The sequence below is a fragment of the Microcaecilia unicolor genome, chromosome 14 (assembly GCF_901765095.1).
Source record: "Microcaecilia unicolor chromosome 14, aMicUni1.1, whole genome shotgun sequence".
Taxonomy (NCBI): Eukaryota; Metazoa; Chordata; class Amphibia; order Gymnophiona; family Siphonopidae; genus Microcaecilia; species Microcaecilia unicolor.
Window position 1 is genome coordinate 6,717,559 of NC_044044.1, and position 20,059 is coordinate 6,737,617.

A 20,059-nucleotide genomic window follows, 5' to 3' on the forward strand; every position below is an offset into this window, starting at 1 on the left:
CTTTGATTTGTACCTGTCCTCTTCAGGGCACAGACCGTATAAGTCTGCCCAGCACTAGCCCCGCCTCCCACCACAGGCTCTGCCACCCAATCTCCGCTAAGCTTCTGAGGATCCATTCCTTCTGAACAGGATTCCTTTATGTTTATCCCACGCATTTTTGAATTCCATTACCGTTTTCATCTCCACCACCTCCCGCGGGAGGGCATTCCAAGCATCCACCACTCTCTCCGTGAAAAAATACTTCCTGACATTTTTCTTGAGTCTGCCCCCCTTCAATCTCATTTCATGTCCTCTAGTTCTACCGCCTTCCCATCTCCGGAATAGGTTCGTTTGCGGACTAATACCTTTCAAATATTTGAACGTCTGTATCATATCACCCCTGTTTCTCCTTTCCTCCAGGGTATACATGTTCAGGTCAGCAAGTCTCTCCTCATATGTCTTGTAACGCAAATCCCATACCATTCTCGTAGCTTTTCTTTGCACCGCTTCAATTCTTTTTACATCCTTCGCAAGATATGGCCTCCAAAACTGAACACAATACTCCAGGTGTGGCCTCACCAACAACTTGTACAGGGGCATCAAAACCTCTTTTCTTCTGCTGGTCACACCTCTCTCTATACATCCTAGCAACCTTCCAGCTAGGGCCACCGCCTTGTCACACTGTTTTGTCACCTTCAGATCCTCAGCTACTATCACCCCAAGATCCCTCTCCCCGTCCGTACATATCAGACTCTCCCCGCTTAACACATACATCTCCCGTGGATTTCTACACCCTAAGTGCATCACTTTGCATTTCTTCACATTGAATTTTAATTGCCAAACCTTAGACCATTCTTCTAGCTTCCGTAGGTCCTTTTTCATGTTTTCCACTCCCTCCCAGGTGTCCACTCTGTTGCAAATTTTGGTATCATCCGCAAAAAGGCAAACTTTACTTTCTAACCCTTCGGCAATGTCACTCACAAATATATTGAACAGAATCGGCCCCAGCACCGATCCCTGAGGCACTCCACTACTCACCTTTCCCTCCTCCGAGCGAATTCCATTTACCGCCACCCTCTGGCGTCTGTCTGTCAACCAGTTCCTAATCCAGTTTACCACATCGGGTCCTATTTTCATCCCATCAAGTTTATTTAAGAGCCTCCTGTGGGGAACCTTGTCAAAAGCTTTGCTGAAATCTAAGTAGATTACGTCCATAGCACATCAACGATTCAATTGTCCGGTCACCCAGTCAAAGAATTCAATGAGATTCGTTTGGCACGATTTCCCTTTGGTAAAACCATGTTGTCTGGGATCTTGCAACTTATTTTCTTCCAGGAAATTTACTATCCTTTCCTTCAGCATCGTTTCCATTATTTTTCCAATAACCGAAGTAAGGCTTACCGGCCTGTAGTTTCCAGCTTCTTCCCTATCACCATTTTTGTGAACATAGTAACATAGTAGATGACGGCAGAAAAAGACCTGCATGGTCCATCCAGTCTGCCCAACAAGATAAATTCATATGTGTATACCTTACCTTGATTTGTACCTGCCTTTTTCAGGGCACAGACCGTACAAGTCTGCCCAGCAGTATTTCCCGCCTCCCATCACTGGCTCCGGCACAGACCGTATAAGTCTGCCCTCCACTATCCTCGCCTCCCAACCACCAACCTCTCTTCCCCCACCTGCTCCGCCACCCAATTTCAGCTAAGCTTCTGAGGATCCATTCCTACTGCACAGGATTCCTTTATGCATATCCCACGCATGTTTGAATTCCGTTACCGTTTTCATCTCCACCACCTCCCGCGGGAGGGCATTCCAAGCATCCACCACCCTCTCCGTGAAAAAATACTTCCTGACATCTTTTTTGAATCTGCCCCCCTTCAATCTCATTTCATGTCCTCTCGTTCTACCGCCAACCACATCCGCCGTTGCTATACTGGGACAGACCAAGAGGGGCATAATTGAAAGGGATGCCCAAGTTTTGCTGAGGATGTCCTCGCAAAATGTCCCAGCGAATGGACGGGGAAACCCATATTATCGAAACAAGATGGACGCCCATCTTTCATTTTGATAATACAGTCAAGGACGCCCAAATCTTGACATTTAGGTCGTCCTTAGAGATGGTCATCCCTAGACTTGGTCGTTTCTGTTTTTTGGCAATAATGGAAACTAAGGACGCCCATCTCAGAAACAATCAAATGCAAGCCCTTTGGTCATGGAAGGAGCCAGCATTCATAGTGCACTGGTCCCCCTGACATGCCAGGACACCAACCGGGGCACCCTAGGAGGCACTGTAGTGGACTTCAGAAATTGCTCCCAGGAACATAGCTCCCTTACCTTGTGTGCTGAGCCCCCCAAAACCCACTACCCACCACTACCATAGCCCTTACAGGTGAAGGGGGCACCTAGATGTGGGTACAGTAGGTTTCTGGTGGGTTTTGGAGGGCTCACATCTACCACTACAAGTGCAACAGGTAGGGGGGGTTGGGCCTGGGTCCGCCTGCCTGAAGTGCACTGCACCCAGTAAAACTGCTCCAGGGACCTGCATACTGCTGTGATGGAGCTGGGTATGACATTTGAGGCTGGCACAAATACTTTTAAAGATATTTTTTGAGGGTGGGAGGGGGATAGTGACCACTAGGGGAGTAAGGGGAGGTCATCCCCGATTCTCTCCGGTGGTGATCTGGTCAGTTCGCACACCTTTTTGTGCCTTGGTCGTAAGAAAAACAGGACCAGGTAAAGTCATCCAAGGACGCCCTTTTTTTTCCATTATCGGTCGAGGACGCCCATGTGTTAGGCACGCACAAGTCCCGCCTTCACTACGCTTCTGATGCCCCCATGAACTCTGGTTGTCCCCGCGACGGAAAGCAGTTGGGGACGCCCAAATCGGCTTTCGATTATGCCGATTTGGGCGACCCTGTGAGAAGGCCACACCTGGAGTATTGTGTTCAGTTTTGGAGGCCGTATCTTGCTAAGGATGCAAAAAGAATTGAAGCGGTGCAAAGAAAAGCTACGAGAATGGTATGAGATTTGCATAACAAGACATATGAGGAGAGACTTGCTGACCTGAACATGTATACCCTGGAGGAAAGGAGAAACAGGGGTGATAAGATACAGACGTTCAAATATTTGAAAGGTATTAATCCGCAAACGAACCTTTTCCGGAGATACGAAGGCGGTAGAACGAGAGGACATGAAATGAGATTGAAGGGGGGCAGACTCAAGAAAAATGTCAGGAAGTATTTTTTCATGGAGAGAGTGGTGGATACTTGGAATGCCCTCCCGCGGGAGGTGGTGGAGATGAAAACGGTAACGGAATTCAAACATGCATGGGATAAACATAAAGGAATCCTGTTCGGAAGGAATGGATCCTCAGAAGCTTCGCCGAGATTGGGTGGCAGAGCCGGTGGTGGCAGGCGGGGCTAGTGCTGGGCAGACTTCTATGGTCTGTGCCCTGTAAATGACAGATACAAATCAAGGTAAGGTACACACAAAATATAGCACATATGAGTTATCTTGTTGGGCAGACTGGATGGACCGTGCAGCCGTCATCTACTATGTTACTATGTTCCGATTGTGTCGAAAGATGGGCGTCATTTCTCATTCGAAAATAAGCCACAAAGGTCCATCAAGCCCAGCATGCTGTTTTCAACAGTGGCAATCCATCTCATAAGTACCTGGCAAGGTCCCAAAACAGTACAATACATTGTATGCTTATTATTCCAGAAATAAGCAGTGGATTTTCCCAAGTTCATCTTAATAAACCCTGCTAAGGTAGCTGCTTTTAGTACATTCTCCATCAAGGAATTCCAGAGTTTAATTACTCATTGAATGAAGAAGTGCCCCCCCTATTCCTAGTGTTTTTGGAAAGAGTAAACAAGTGATTCACATCTACCTGTTCCGCTGTACTCACTATTTTATAGACCTCTAACATATATCTCCCCTCAGCCATCTCTTCCCCAAGCTGAGGAGCCCTAGTCGCTTTAGCCTTTCCTCGTGGAGTGGAGTAGCCTAGTGGTTAGTGCAGTGGACTTTGATCCTAGGGAACTGGGTTCAATAAAATTCCCACTGCAGCTCCTTGTAACTCTGGGCAAGTCACTTAACCCTCCATTGCCCCAGGCAGTGCCTTAGCGAGGGTGCCTGACACCTGGGGCGGGTCGCCGCTGCGCGCCCCCCCTCCGGAACGCACCCTACCTTTCAGCGGGGGGCAGGCGGGAGGGCCGATCCGCCCCCAGTGCACGTCACTGGGAGCTGCGTCGGCTCTGCTGCTTCCCTGCTTTCTCTGCCCCAGAACAGGAAGTAACCTGTTCCGGGGCAGAAAGAGCAGGGAACCAGCGAACCGACACCCCCCCAGTGCGTGCACCTGGGGCGGACCGCCCCCCCCCCCTTCCTACACCACTGGCCCCAGGTACAATAAGGACCTGTATATACTATGTAAACCACTTTGAATATAGTTACAAAAAAAAAACACACAGAAAGGCAGTATATCAAGTCCCATTCCCTTTCCTTTCCCTCATAGGGAAGTTATCCTATTCCCGTTATCATTTTCATCACCCTTCTCTGTACCTTTTCTAATTTCACTATATCTGTTTGCTTTCTTCGCCGCTGCACACTGAGGAAAGGGTTTCAACGTATCATCAACGATGACACCTAGTTCCCTTTCCTGGTTGTTGACGTTCAACGTGGAACCTTGCATCACGTAGCTATAGTTCAGGTTCCTCTTTCCCACATGCATCACTTTGCACTTGCTCACATTAAATGTCATTCCTTTGTGGAGATAGGACAGAGCCTAATTAAAAATAGCATTCAAGGAGGCAAAATATGAAAAGCTTTAGACCTTGTAGATTCCCACCAAGCTTTAGAAGGAAGTAGGAGAACTATTTGCTAGATATAGGCAACACGGTACACAGGTACTTTCTCTGTCCCTAGAGGTCTCACAATCTAAGTTTTTTTTAACCTGGGGTAATGGAGGGTTAAGTGACTTGCCCACTGTTGCATGTTCACTATGCTGCTCCATCATCAACCCTCTCAGCAACACAGGTCCCGCTTTTCAACCCTGCCCTCGGGGCACACTCAGCCAGTCAGGTTTTCATATTCATCCACAATGAATATGCATGAGTAGATCTGCATAGATGGAAGCAGAGCATGCCCATCATTGTGGGTATCCTAAAAACTGGACTGGCTGGGTATGCCCCAAGCAATAGGTTGAGAACCCCCGCATCTAAGATCCAGTACTCCAGTAGTTCTCAACCCATTCCTTGGGGCACACCCAGCGTGTCAGGTTTTCAGGACATCCACAATGAATAATCATGAGGGAGATTTGCGTACACTGCCTCCTTGGCATGTAAATCTCTCATGCATATTCATTTTCTCTTCTTCTTTTGTATCCAAACAGCAGTCAGGCCCCCCACCCAGAGTGCTCCCCTCTAAGATCACGAGAAAGAGTCAAAGATGGCCTCATGTGAGCAGAGAAGACACAGTAACCCTAAGAACCTAATTCACAGCAAGAACCACAGCAAGTGTACTGTGGAGTCTACAGAGCAGAGAGAGAGAAACTGAGACTTAGGAAGGAGGATTCTACAGGTGGGAAAGAAAGCAAGTGTGCCAGGCTCGGGTCAGGTGAGATGATTAAATTTGCAGTTATTAAACTGCATTGTGAGAAATTGCAAGAGGACACTGGAAGACTGGATATCTATAAGGCAAATGAAATTTAATCTGGACAAGTGCAAAGTGATGCACATTGGGAAGAGTAACTCAAATTATAGCTACATGATGCCAGGTTCCAGATTAGGAGTCACTAAGGAAAAGGATTCAGTGCCCTCCTCCTTATCCCATGTCCTACAATTCTGTTGCTTTATTATCTTTATCACATGACACTCCACCTCTGTGTCTTCCTACCCAGACCTTCCTGAATAGATTCTAATCTGCTATAACTATACATTGCAATCATGGTTTTCTCTCTGTGAGTCATGCCTCTATCAGTAATCCTCACTCCAGGAAGTAAGTGCTGTTATGGGTTCTGATGGTCTTTTTTCATACGATTTTCTTTACTTCAAAAAGTGTCTCTTGGTAGGAGTTTGTTTTGTTGTTATATAGGTGACAGCATAATTTTAATATATTGTTTCTCTGTTGACTAGTAAGGTGGAATGTGGTGGATGAGTTACAGTTGAGTTCCCACAAAATTTGCTTGATGAGAGAAGTCAGTGTGGGTCACAGCTTCTGGCCAGCAGGGGGAGTCAGTGAGTAGCACTTTTGCCCTTGTTGCTGCCTCCTCTGCCAGCTTTTCTCTGAAGTCAGAACCACATAGGACTGAGAAAGGATAAGGGAGAGATGGAGAGGAGAGGTTTCAGGAAGCACAGAGGGTAGGATGATAATGCCTTGCGGTGGGTGAGGAGCAGGAAGGGAGAGAAAGTGATGAAGGTGCTTGTACTGCAGATATTTTTATTCTGCAGCTTCCCTATCACAGTGAATGATAACTTATCATAAGTTCTTGAAAATTTCTATCCACTTGTCTTCTGTCTCACTCCTTACTCTGGTGTCCTGATCCTGCTTTCTCCCATCGGTCAGCTTCCTCACAATTCCCACCCAGTTTTGACAACCCAAGGGTGATAATGCCTTTTCTGATGTGGTACTGAATGCCGCTCTTTACAAATCCAACTCCCAATATGGACTAAACTGTTTTATCTTCCTGACTCAGATTCTCTGTATCGGGACCCTTGGAGGAGGGCAGGTGTGTGGCAGTGAAGGGCCAACACTTTGATTCTGACCTCTGCAGAAGACCCTATCAATGGATTTGCCAGTAGGAAGCTGAGGTGTAAAGTGCTCCAGTGCTGCTTGTGACCTGTGTCTGCAAGCAAAGGAGATGGAAACAGATCATTTGGACCTACTGACATTATTATTAGAACAGACCATTTTAAGTGGAAGAGAAAGAAGATCTGCTATGAAGGGAAAGTTTTCATCTCACATCCTGAGGTGGAAACATCTCTTTTCAAACCATTGTGTATATGGGAAGCACATTTGTGATGTCTGTCTGGAAGGCCCACATAATCCTGAAGCAGTTCAGCCAATCATACTAAAACCCAGGGTCATATCTCTCTGCATACTATTTCTTTTGTTTTTGTCTATATTGTTTTTCTGTTGCTATCAGATTTAAAAAAACATCATTTTCTTACCTTTGGTGGTAGTGGGTGAAGCCATGTCCCTCTTACTTTTTTCTCAGGTGCAGGGGCTCAGCATCTGGTTAGACTGAGTGGCTGCTAAGCATTGGCCTTCAGAGAAGTCTAGAGCGAGTACATAAAGGTGCAATGAGCCAGAAGCAGCAACAGGGGGCACTCTGATCCAGCTTCCTTTGCTTTTGCTGCTAGGGACAGAGTGAAAGCCAGGAAATGCACACAGCAGCCCCCGTGGTCTGTTTCAACATTTGTAATCTAATAGATCAAGATAGGGTAGCAATACTGGACCTTGAGGCAGAGCGTTGCATAAATTAAAAATAAAATAAAGTTCTGTAGAAAACAGCAGAGTCTGCTGATGTTGAGAGAGTTTAGTTTCACGGAACTGATGTGTAAGTACAGTTCTCAGAGAGTGAAACACAAATCTTCGCTTATTTTGCCTTTTCTTTGTTCTTTGCTACCTGGAGTTCAGTTGGAATAGGGTGTAATGATTAAAGTGAAATAAAGAAGCACAATACTTGGCAGTAAGAACCAGAGCCAGATAGATATATGGAAACCATCTACAACAGGATCATCCCAAGAGAGAAAACAAATCACTCACAGCTAAATCACTTAAGGAGCCATCTTGGCCAGAAATGCCACCCTCTCATCAGCAACAACAAAGTACAGAACACTAGTACCAGCAACCAGGTTCTGCCACAAACCCAGCTGCCAACTATTACAGGACCCAGCATCCTTCAGGTCTTGTTCACCTCCTCTTCCTCTAAAGTAACACATGGCATCAAACATAGCAACACAGGCCAGTACCAAAGAAAAATGAGTTATAGTTTATAGACACAAAGCTGCCATTAGAGATGGCAACACCCAAAACCTAAAAGGACAACATTTCCAGGTCACGCTCTGGCCTCACAGTTCAACTTTTAAAGGGACACATCCACTCCATCTTCATGCATATTTACCCCCCTCTTGAGCTACACTTTATGCATCTGATGAAGTGGAACCTCTGTCCTCAAAAGCTCTTACCTCAACAAACTGGTTAGTCTATAATGTGCCACTTAGATAAAGTTGCATTCATTGGAAACCCAGTATAGGTACATTTCTGTCATCTACATTCATTTGGAATATCCTGGAAACTTGACTAGGTAGGCAGTTACCACTGGAATGTAGAAATCTAGCAGGGGAAAGGTCTTTAATATTGAGTTTATTTTAAAACCCACAAACTGCTACAATTTTAAAAACTTGCCCCACTAATCAGGTTTCCAAATGGAATAGAAATAATACATTTCTTGATTAGCTTTCAAAGGTTGCCCTTGGAGCAGCCTAGTGGTTAGGGTGGTGGACTTTGGTCCTGGGGAACTGGGTTCGATTCCCACTGCAGGCACAGGCAGCTCCTTGTGACTCTGGGCAAGTCACCTAACCCTCCATTGCCCCAGGTACAAATAAGTACCTGTATATAATATGTAAGACACATTGAGATTCTACATAGAATGTTGCTACTATTTAAGATTCTAGATGGAATGTTGCTACTATTTGAAATTCTGTTCCTACTATTGAAGATTCTACATGGAATGTTGGTACTATTGAGATTCTGTTGCTACTATTGGAGATTCTACATGGAATGTTGGTACTATTGAGATTCTGTTGCTACTATTGGAGATTCTACATGGAATGTTGCTACTATTGGAGATTCTGTTGCTACTATTTGAGATTCTACATGGAATGTTGCTACTATTGGAGATTCTAGATGGAATGTTGCTACTATTGAGATTCTACATGGAATGTTGCTACTATTGAGATTCTGTTGCTACTATTTGAGATTCTACATGGAATGTTGCTACTATTTGAGATTCTACATGGAATGTTAATGTTGCTATTCCACTAGCAACATTCCATGTAGAAGCCTGCCCTTGAAGATCAGCAACACGGTCGCGCAGGCTTCTGCTTCTGTGAGTCTGACGTCCTGCACGTACAGGACGTCAGACTCACAGAAACAGAAGCCTGCGCGGCCGATCTACATGGCATGTTGCTAGTGGAGGAGTAGCCTAGTGGTTAGGGTGGTGGACTTTGGTCCTGGGGAACTGGGTTCGATTCCCACTGCAGGCAGAGGCAGCTCCTTGTGACTCTGGGCAAGTCACTTAACCCTCCATTGCCCCAGGTACAAATAAGTACCTGTATATAATATATAAGCCGCATTGAACCTGCTATGAGTGGGAAAGCGCGGGGTACAAATGTAACAAAAATAAAAGAAATGTATTAAGTTATGTCCAATAAAAAATATATCATCTTAGTCCACATTTAAAGGTAATCAATAGAAATAAAACATGGAAAAGAAAATAAGACGGCTACCACACCTCTCCAAATGGATTAATAAAATGTTTCCATGCAAATGGTGAACAACACTGCTGAGCCAGAGTGGATGTTATCTTACCTGATAATTGTTGGAACAAGTTGCTTACAGAATTGTGAGCTAGGACTAAAGGAAAGAAGTACATAAGTAATGCCACACTGGGAAAAGACCAAGGGTCCATCGAGCCCAGCATCCTGTCCACGACAGCGGCCAATCCAGGCCAAGGGCACCTGGCAAGCTTCCCAAACGTACAAACATTCTATACATGTTATTCCCGGAATTGTGGATTTTTCCCAAGTCCATTTAGTAGCGGTTTATGGACTTGTCCTTTAGGAAACCGTCCAACCCCTTTTTAAACTCTGCTAAGCTAACCGCCTTCACCACGTTCTCCGGCAATGAATTCCAGAGTTTAATTACGCGTTGGGTGAAGAAAACTTTTCTCCGATTTGTTTTAAATTTACTACACTGTAGTTTCATCACATACGCTTCACATCCACCTGTTCCACTCCACTCCACTCAATATTTTATATACCTTTATCATGTCTCCCCTCAGCTGTCTCCAAGCTGAAATGCCCTAGCCTCCTTAGTCTTTCTTCATAGGGAAGTCGTCCCATCCCCGCTATCATTTTAGTCGCCCTTCACTGCACCTTTTCCAATTCTACTATATCTTTCTTGAGATGCGGCGACCAGTATTGAACACAATACTCAAGGTGCGGTCGCACCATAGAGCGATACAATGGCATTATAACATCCTCACACCTGTTCTCCATACCTTTCCTAATAATCCCCAACATTCTATTCGCTTTCCGAGCCGCAGCAGCACACTGAGCAGAAGGTTTCAGTGTATAATAAGGCCTACCATATTGAATGTCAGAAATATCAGAAAACAGAATCGATTCTTGTGGATGAACACCTGGTTAAATCTAAGTAGACTAATCTTTTGAGGCTAGATTGTAGTCACAAAAATGGCTACCTTAACTTAGAACTGATTAGTATGATTCATTAACCAGCTAAACTGTGAAAAGCCCACCTCCAGGCACAGCAGCTCAATCTGTTATTCTCCGATGGCTCCTGATGACTGCAGGACAATGTACTGACCTCCGTGGGCACCAAAAGCTCTGACCTCACCCTCTTTCCACCACCCACTCTTTTTCTGCCAGCAGCTGCCTAAATCTGTTTATCAAATTCACATCAAAATCCATCTAAACAAAATATTTTGTTTGATTTGTAGGAATTATTGTATGGATATATTTTTTGTAAGCTGCTTAGTTTTAGGTAGGGTATAAGTTTAAAAAATAAATTAGATAAATAAAAAGGTGAGTTTCCCCAAACAAGTCATGCATATTGATTAACCAGTAACAAAGCCCTCAAAGGAATGACGTACAACTTCCTTCACTTCAGAGCGCCTACCTCTTACATTAATTGCTGATTAACTTGCTGCCAATTTTCAAAATAAGGTTCTTGTGCTCTCTCAGCAGCGGGTAATATCCGAGTTGATCCATCTTCTTCTCTGGATATCTCGCTCAGCTTTGGTAATTTTTCTCCTTTTAGTATCTCATCTCCTGTTGCATTACCTAATATGGTGTTACCCATGTGCCCATCAACAGGCAACCTGGTCACAACTCCATTACACAAACACTATCTTCATTGAATAGTTTCTACTAGTCTAAGGGAAAGGTTGGTACCTCTTGAATGGAAAATTGCTTGTTTTCCCTCACCTGAAGGATGATAAAGTTGACTCATCTGATGTATCTGTCACAAAATCTCTACTCTCCCTTTTATTTCTAAAGGCACTAAGAAGTTGGTTGCTACTCGGTTAAGATCTTATTTAGAATCTACAAATGGTCTGTACCCAAGGCAGACTGGATTGTGTGCAGCACTGAATCTACTGCTTGAAAATCTTAGGAGTCACCGTTAATAACAGTCTATCCCTTTACCCTAAACATCTCTGATACAGTAAACAAAAAAAAAAGTCATTCTGGCCAATATTCAGCCCATGCTGGTGGTGGTGGTCAGCATTTCTTTTAAACACCGTCAGCTGTGGGCAGAATTAGGCCATGTCCAGGCATTGCCACTGAATATCTTGGCCTAAGGGCCCAGGAAGCACAGAAAAAAACAAATTTTGACTTTACCTCCAATCCCCCCTCCCACTCCCCAAAAGGTCGATAAGCCTTCCTCTCAACCCACCCGAAATGATAAATTAGCTCCCCTCTCACAACTGCTCTAATGGGGCGATGGGGGCAAGAGCTAAGCCCACTCACTCCTGCCCCTGGTGGCTACCTTCACAAAATGGCTGGTGCGACCTCTAGAGGCAGCCTTGTGGTACTGCCCCAATTGCGCCTCAGGAACACTAGGGAGGTCATGTAGAACCGGGGGGGGGGGGGGGGGGGGGGGACCTATCGATGAGTTGGGGAGATGGGGATGTGGACCTGTGTGTGTGTGTGTACGTTTGGGAAGCTCGCCAGGTGCTCGTGGCCTGGATTGGCCGCTGTCATGGACAAGATGCTGGGCTCGATGGACCCTTGGTCTTTTCCCAGTGTGGCATTACTTATGTACTTATATTTGTCTCCTGAATAACTCCCTTCATTTCCCACTAATGACCGAACCCAACCCCATGCTGCATTTGCAGTCATTGTAATGTTCTACATCATCATAGGACATTGGCTCCCAATAGTGCTTTGTATTCCTTTCAACATCCTCATACTTGGATCATCTAGCTCTGCGCTGAGGTCTTCCTCCATTTCTCTAAGGTTCTGTTAACCTTTATGCTCCCTCTCATACCCTTCGCTCCTCTCAACATCTTTTGGTTCTCCAACCTACTTTCAGGTCCATCTAAACTCTATCACTCCCTCGTTTCCAGGTTGTAGAACCAGTGCTTTCGAATAGGCTTCCATTATATACTCGTTCTGAGATCTCCTTCACCATGTTCAAATTGGCTGTGAAAACCTTTTATGTTACTTGGGCCTTCCCGCTAGATTGAGTTCTGTGACTGCTTGGCCTTTGCTTCTGCTCGAGGCCAGCTTCAACAGCTACACCTATTTTTGTTCATGCAAATATATGAGATGCTCATGTTCCCCTTTCAGGGCTTTTTTTGAGGGGGTACTTGGGGGTACTGAGTACCACAACCTTTTCCATTGTCTGCTAAAACTGACCCATGGACCCCAGGTTTTAATGAAAGAGCTCAGGCCCTACACACCAATTCTGCCTTGTGATAAGTACATAAGTAATGCCACACTGGGAAAAGACCAAAGGTCCATCGAGCCCAGCATCCTGTCCACGACAGCGGCCAATCCAGGTCAAGGGCACCTGGCAAGCTTCCCTGTGACTGGTTGCAGGGGGCCTGGCTATTGTGGGGTGGATTCGTCCGAGATCAACCACCTCTAAAGGGTGGCCTGGCATTTGAGTACTGGCACCTTTTTTGCTAGAAAAAACGTAGTGGTCCTGTGTCTCTCAGAGAACCAGACCTGTTTGTTTGTGTCTCTCTGTCCTGTGCGTCTGTCTCTCAGACAGCCTGGCTTCACTGTGTGTGTGTGCAGTAGCAGTATAGGTACTGGTCACAGTGGTTGGGGGTAGGCAGGCTCCCCTGAGTCAAGGCACACATCCACCCTAAATCGCTTCAGAAGTTTAGAAAAATAAAAAAAAACCTGCGTTCATAATTTGGAAGACATATGGTAACACCTGAGGAACTCACACAAACTCTTTCATTAACAAAACATTATTACAGATCACATAAAATATTTAACATATAACTTAAAACATTTTAAAAATTCTTAAAAAGTGTTTGTACAAATCAAGCCAGTAAATCCTTTAAAAACTTGTGCAGTATATCTGCATAATTAACGTACTAACGCAACATCAATCCTTACATCCAATACTCCTCTTTAGAGACTATCACAACTTCATCACAGTGCTCCCTACAATCATAGTGCTAACACAAGTATCTAACACTTATGGATCCTCAGAAGCTGAGTGGGGATTGGGTGGCAGAGCCGGTGGTGGGAGGCGGGGCTAGTGCTGGGCAGACTTGTACGGTCTGTACCCTGAAAATGACAGATACAAATCAAGGTAAGGTATACACAAAAAGTAGCACATATGAGTTTATCTTGTGGACAGACTGGATGGACCGTGCAGGTCTTTCTCTGCCGTCATCTACTATGTTACTATGTTTAGAATTGCTCAATTTACCACTTGCAGAAGGGCTTCTCTGCCTCCCTGCGGAATCTCTATCAGATAAGTAGCACCAGCTACTGTATGTTCAAGCTTCGCTTTTATTTTAGCTTTATCAAAGAATTTGTTCCTTTGTGTTGAAATTTGCTGTCTTGAATTAGCTTTTGCTCCTCACCTTTGGGTCAGGAACCTCTTCACTGTGGCTCTGGTACTGGTTCTGTGGTACTGCTGCTGTATGCTGTGCTAGTACCTGAACCTAACTAGCTTCACACCAATTAAGAAGAAATCAGACTCCCATTGAAATGCACTCTAAATACTGTCAGAAAACCATTCTTAATTAGATTAATGCTACAATGAGGGGAACCCTTGCTTACCCTTTTGTTCAGGAACTGAGGCCAGTTTTCCCTATTCGCAATTCTGTTCTGTCCCAGTGTAAATGGCTCTTGGCAAGCAGAACCCCCTCTGGGCCACTCTTCTTCAAAGTTACACAGCCAATTGAATTATATATATATATATATATATATATATATATATATATATGTCATGTTCAGGGCCTTTGCATTCTGTCAGGTCCTCGAGGCAGAACCTAGACTCGTGAGCCCTTGGACCCCTGCCGCGGAGCGACAGAGGCAGGCAAGACCACCCTGGAACTGGACCCAAGGAAGGACAGGGCTGGACTCTGGACTGGAGTAGTGACTGAAGCAGACAACTGGAACCAGCAGAACAGGAACAGCTTCACCTGCACTTGACCACAGTTCCACTGGACTTGAGCTCCAGTGTGCGGGTGGCTGGCAGGACTTGCAGGACGAGGCCGGAACTGGAGATCCAGAGGACCCACCCTGGGTCTGGGAAACACGAGGAAACTAGTCTAAATACTAGACTGAGAGCTGCTGCGCAAACACTAGCAAGAACCACAAGACAGACCAAGGAGACAAGATATACAGAAGCTTAGCAGGAGAAAGGACTAGGGCAACATGCAAGCTAGGCAGAAGGGGGTTCAGGGAATACCCACAGGGTAAACCCACTAGCCAGGTAGAGGCAGGATAAACACCCAAGAAATACACACTAGCTAGACAGAGACAGGATTCAGGATATACACTCAGGATATACAAGCAGGGTTCAGGATATACACCTAGGGTAAATGCCCTAGTTAGGCAGAGGCAGGGTTCAGGATAAACACCCAGGAAATACACCCTAGCTAGGCAGAGCGGGAAACCGGATAAACACTAGCTAGGCAGAAACAGGATTCAGGATATACACTCAGGATATATGTTAGCTAGGCAGCGCGGGAAACCGGATAAACACTAGCTAGGCAGAAACAGGGTAGTCAGAAACAAGCAGTGGTCAGGGCTGGCAGCAAGTGAGGATTATCAGGAACAAGCAGTGGTCAAACTCGTCAGGCAAACAGAAGAAGTAACCAGGAGCTGGCAGCAGGCGATAGAATAAACCAGGGACTAGCAGAGTCAGGGCTGAAGCTACAGACTCCAACCACAAGCAGAGGGAAAATGGCTGAAGGGCAAGGGAATAGAAGGACAAGCAGTCCACGGACACAGAGTAGCCGGGCAGAGCCTCCCACGGAAGGACAGCAGTCCACAGGCAAAGAGTAGCAGGGCAGAGCCCCCCATGGAAGGACAGCAGTCCAGAGACACAAAGAGAAGCTGGGCCAGAACCCAGAGAAAGGCTGACCTGGCCTAAAGGCATAACACCATGCAAAGGCCCTGAATGCAAGCACATCACTTCCTTATGAAGGCTCTCACTGATGATGTCATCCACAGCAGGACAGAAGCAGGAAACACCCTGATACCAGAGAGAGCTTGACACACATAGGAAGGGAGCACACAGGAAGGGCATACAGGAGCCATCTTGGAAGTTGGAACAGAACAAGTGGAAGCCATCTTAGATGCTGGCTCCCTAGCGAGGCATAGCCCACACAGGTGAGGTCTAGTGGAGTAATCAGCACACGCCAGAGACAACTCTAACACAAAGACAGACAGAAGCCAGCAGAGCTGCTGACCCCCCAAAAGAAGGTAAGGCTGAGGGTGGTCACGGCCACAGACGTGACAATATATGGCCTTCAGGTCTGAACCTTTAAGCTCTGAGCCTATTCCCCAAACCACCTCTTCTCCTGAGAGCCTAAACCTCAGAAGATGTTTTATTAGTCACCTTTGACTCTTCTTTAAAATAAAAGGCTTTACTACTTTTTTAAATTAAAATCAGCCTTTTCTATCAAACACCCTATCAATCAGGTTACCCAATCTCATTAGCTTTCCTCCAAAATAATCCAAGCTCCAACTTGGCCTTCCCCAATATTCTCCAGGCCCTTTTGTAACAGGATCCTTAGCTAAGTAAATCAGGAGACATGAGGCAAATGGTTCCGAAGACAAGGCAGCTTTATTGCTAGCAATGAACAGCACTGAGTTCAGTCTCAGGATACTGTGTGTCAGAAATCATCTGACACTCACATTTATACCTCCCTGCTGGGCCTGCGCATTAGGCCCCTTATACGTCATAATTACACATGCGCAGTAAACATTTGTAGTTCTTGTAGTTCTTACAGTACATACACACGTCATAACACTGAAATGATACTGGCAAAGGAAACAAAACTTATCATCTTGTTCTGCACACATACACATAATCACACAGTGCTTCTTTCACAGAGGAGATAAGACTCGTTAGGCTCAGAGACACAGGATGGGGGAGGCAACACCCTCCCAAGCATGTAGCGTCTACGTGCAGGCTGAATTCTGTGTGCAAGCCTTGGCAACTAAATGTTACAAGCTGTTTATCTAATGCACCTGCATCCTGACTCAGACAGTTATTTCTCTAGCTGGCAGGAGCTGTGGTTAAGGCACAATATAAGAAGATGTAAATGTTCAGTAAATATTCAAGTATAGAATATGTCACAAAGAAGGCAAAGTCCATAGATAGTATGCACAGAGCTTGAGGCAGTCCAGTCGGTACAGTGATTGCAGCAGGTCATAAACAGTGTCCACTCGCTCACTCCTACACTTTTATTTAATCCAACTGGAGAGCACACCCTGAAAACACCCTCCCCTTGGCAGTGCAAATTCCTAACTGAACTTTTCTCCTCCTCACCCAGGCTCAGTGTTGCCAGGTCCCAGTCCCCGAAAACCGCCCAAAAACTTCACACCCCGCCCCTGCCGTCATCAGCCCCACCCCGCCGTCATCAGCCCTGCCTCCTCCGTCATAAGCCCCACCCCTCCGTCATAAACCCCGCCCACATCAACCCACCCAAAACATCACCAAACCCCACCCAAAATGTTGTTAGCTCCGCCCCCCGCAGCCCGAAAAACCACTTAAAAAACAGCCCAAAACCCCCCAAAAGATCTCAAAATACCGTGACCCGCAGCGGAGAAAATTTTCCCGCAGCGGGTCGCGGAAAACTGCCCACCTGGCAACCATGCCCAGGCTGTAGTCATGTGGAAACAGGAATTTAGTAACATCATCTGCCCCTCTCGGGCCAATCAAAAACCCCAAAACATCACTGTGGACATGGAACTTAGAATCTTTTAGTGCCAGCTCCATTTTGAAAACTTGAAATCCCATGGACTTTAATAGAAAAGGGAACATTTTTCAAATATTTTGGCAACCATAGTACACAGTCCTCACTTGCTGAACTACTGTAGCACATATCTCTAGGCACCCCTGCAATTTTAAATATACGCCATTTCCCATAAACGCCACGTTTTCCTCAATAAAGTCAATTAAATAATTAATAAACTTTCCCTAAAATTCCCCTCTATCACATATAACCAACGGAATTTTAAAAACTACAATTTAAAATTAAAATTAAAATAATCCAAGTCCAAGGGGCTTCTTACCTTGGTCCCCTTACGTGATGACCACCACCTCCACTTTCCAAAACGGTCTGGAAACGCCTTCGGAGCTCCTTTTTAAAACGGCCAAAAAATCGCAAATTCCCTGGAATTGCTACTACTACTACTTATCATTTCTATTGTGCTACTAGACTTACGCAGCGCTGTACACTTGAACATGAAGAGACAGTCCTTGCTCGACAGAGCTTACAATCTAATTAGGACAGACAAACAAGGCAAATAAGGGATAAAGACAAAGGGTAGCAAGATTCCAGAATCCCAAAGAGTAACAAGATTCTGTGCAGAATCCAAGAAAGTAGCAAGATTCCGGAATCTCAAAGACAAAGTAAATAAATAAATAGTAGTAATTTATTTGTTACATTTGTACCCCACATTTTCCCACCTATTTGCAGGCTCAATGTGGCTTACATAGTACCGTAAAGGCGTTCGCCAGTCGGCTGATAACAAATACAAGGTTGTATTGTGGTCAAATGAGGTAGGTGTGTGTCAGGCACCATGAAGGATGACTAGAATGAAGATTGTATATTGTCCAGTACGATCATTGGTTGAGCTGTGTTGTTGGATGTGGGGATTTACGTTGGATCGATGTCCCTTCTGTTGCTGTTTGAAGAATACTATTACTACTTATCATTTCTATAGCGCTACTAGACGTGCGCAGCGCTGTACACTTGAACATGAAGAGACAGTCCCTGCTCGACAGAGCTTACAATCTAATTAGGACAGACAAACAGGACAAATAAGGGATAAGGGCAAAGAGTAGCAAGATTCCGGAATCCCAAAGAGTAGCAAGATTCTGTGCAGAATCTCAGAGTAGCAAGATTCCGGAATCCCAAAGACGACTACTACTACTTATCATTTCTGTAGCGCTACTAGACGTATGCTGCGCTGTACACTAGAACATGAAGAGACAGTCCCTGCTCGACAGAGCTTACAATCTGATTAGGACAGACAAACAGGACAAACAAGAGACAAGGGAATATTAAAGTGAGGATGATAAAATAAGGGTTCTGAACAAGTGAATAAGGGTTAGGAGTCAAAAGCAGCATAAAACAGATGGGCTTTTAGCTTAGATTTCAAGATGGCCAGAGATGGCGCTTCATGTACCAGCTCAGGAAGCTTACTACTAATCATTTCTATAGCACTACTAGATGTACGCAGCGCTGTACACCAGGCATATGATTATGATAACAGTGAAATTATAATATATAAGAAAAGCATAAAAGGCACTTTGCAAACAACCATTTTGGACAATAACATTACAGCAGCTTTAGCTTCCCTTGCTTTTCATAGGAATCTGTTCTGCTTTTCTTGGGCTGCACTCAACTCACAGAAGCAGTGGCAGCCTGGAGGCATCTGATGACCCAATGTAAGATGAGACCTCGCTCTGAAGTGCATACTGAGAGGAGTCAGAATCAGAATGATCTTAAGGTGGCCAAACAGGTAGAAAAGGTGATGGCGGAAGCTGGAAGGATGCTTGGATCCATAGGGAGAGGAATGACCAGTAGGAAAAAGGGAGGTGATGATGCCCCTGTATAAAACTTTGATGAGAGCTCATTTAGAATATTGTGCACAATTATGTAAACCCCACCTTCAAAAAGATACAAACAGGATGGAGTTGGTCCCGTGGGTAGCTACTAAATGGCCAGTGGTGTTTGTCAAAGCATATGGGGACAGACTTAAAGATCTCAGTATGTATATGATAGAGATATTTAAATGCCTACATGGCATAAATGAACAAGAAGCAAGTCTGTTTAAGGAAGCTCTGGAACGAGGGGGCATAGGATGAAGGTGAAAGGAAATACTGAGGAAATACTTTTCCATGGAAAGGGTGGTGGATGCATGGAATGGCCTCCCAGTGGAGGTGGTAGAAATGAAGACTGTATCTTAATTCAAGAAAGCCTGGAACAAGTACAATGGATCTCTAAGGGAGAGTAGGTGGCATGAATGGGCAGCCTGGACAGGTGATATGGTCTTCATCTGCCTTTATTTTCTCTGTTTCTATTAGCCATGTGAACCATTTACAGCTACAGGCAGAACTTCCAGATACCTAGGTCAGTCTGAAGAGGTTGATGCATACATTCTGCTCACGCAGCCATGCAGTGCCCAGGGCCCACTTGCAGCTGCTCCTGGATCTTCTGAAACAGACACCTCATCCTTTGGGGTCTGATTCAGAATTTGTTGCTTGGGGTCTCTTAACTTAAATTTCTGTCACTGCCTCCATTTCATTCATGAACTTGTAACTAACTTCCCTAAGAAAGACAGGAACGGATTTGCTATGGCTATGTGCAAATATTTCTTTGTGGAGGGCCTTTGCTGGTGTTTGATGCTATCCTTATGCAAAGTTAGAAGTACTGATGGCAGCATATGGCTGTCCTCGACTGACGTATGTATTTTTATTCTTCCCTGCTTTGTTGTAAATGTGGAAAATAAATAAATAAATCTACGAATTAAACTCTGGAATTCGTTGCCGGAGAACGTGGTGAAGGCGGTTAGCTTGGCAGAGTTTAAAGAGGGGTTAGACGGTTTCCTAAACGACA

General features: G+C 45.1%; 2 protein-coding genes across 2 annotated transcripts in view; one reads left to right on the forward strand and one right to left on the reverse strand.

The window, feature by feature from the left end:
* LOC115457558 (killer cell lectin-like receptor subfamily F member 1) overlaps positions 1-20,059 on the reverse strand; it is a 322,410-nt gene that overhangs the window by 34,624 nt on the left and 267,727 nt on the right. The gene's annotated exons all lie outside the window — the stretch shown is intronic.
* The window catches only part of LOC115457560 (killer cell lectin-like receptor subfamily B member 1B allele B), a 567,620-nt gene that overhangs the window by 10,425 nt on the left and 537,136 nt on the right, over positions 1-20,059 (forward strand). The window lies entirely within an intron of this gene.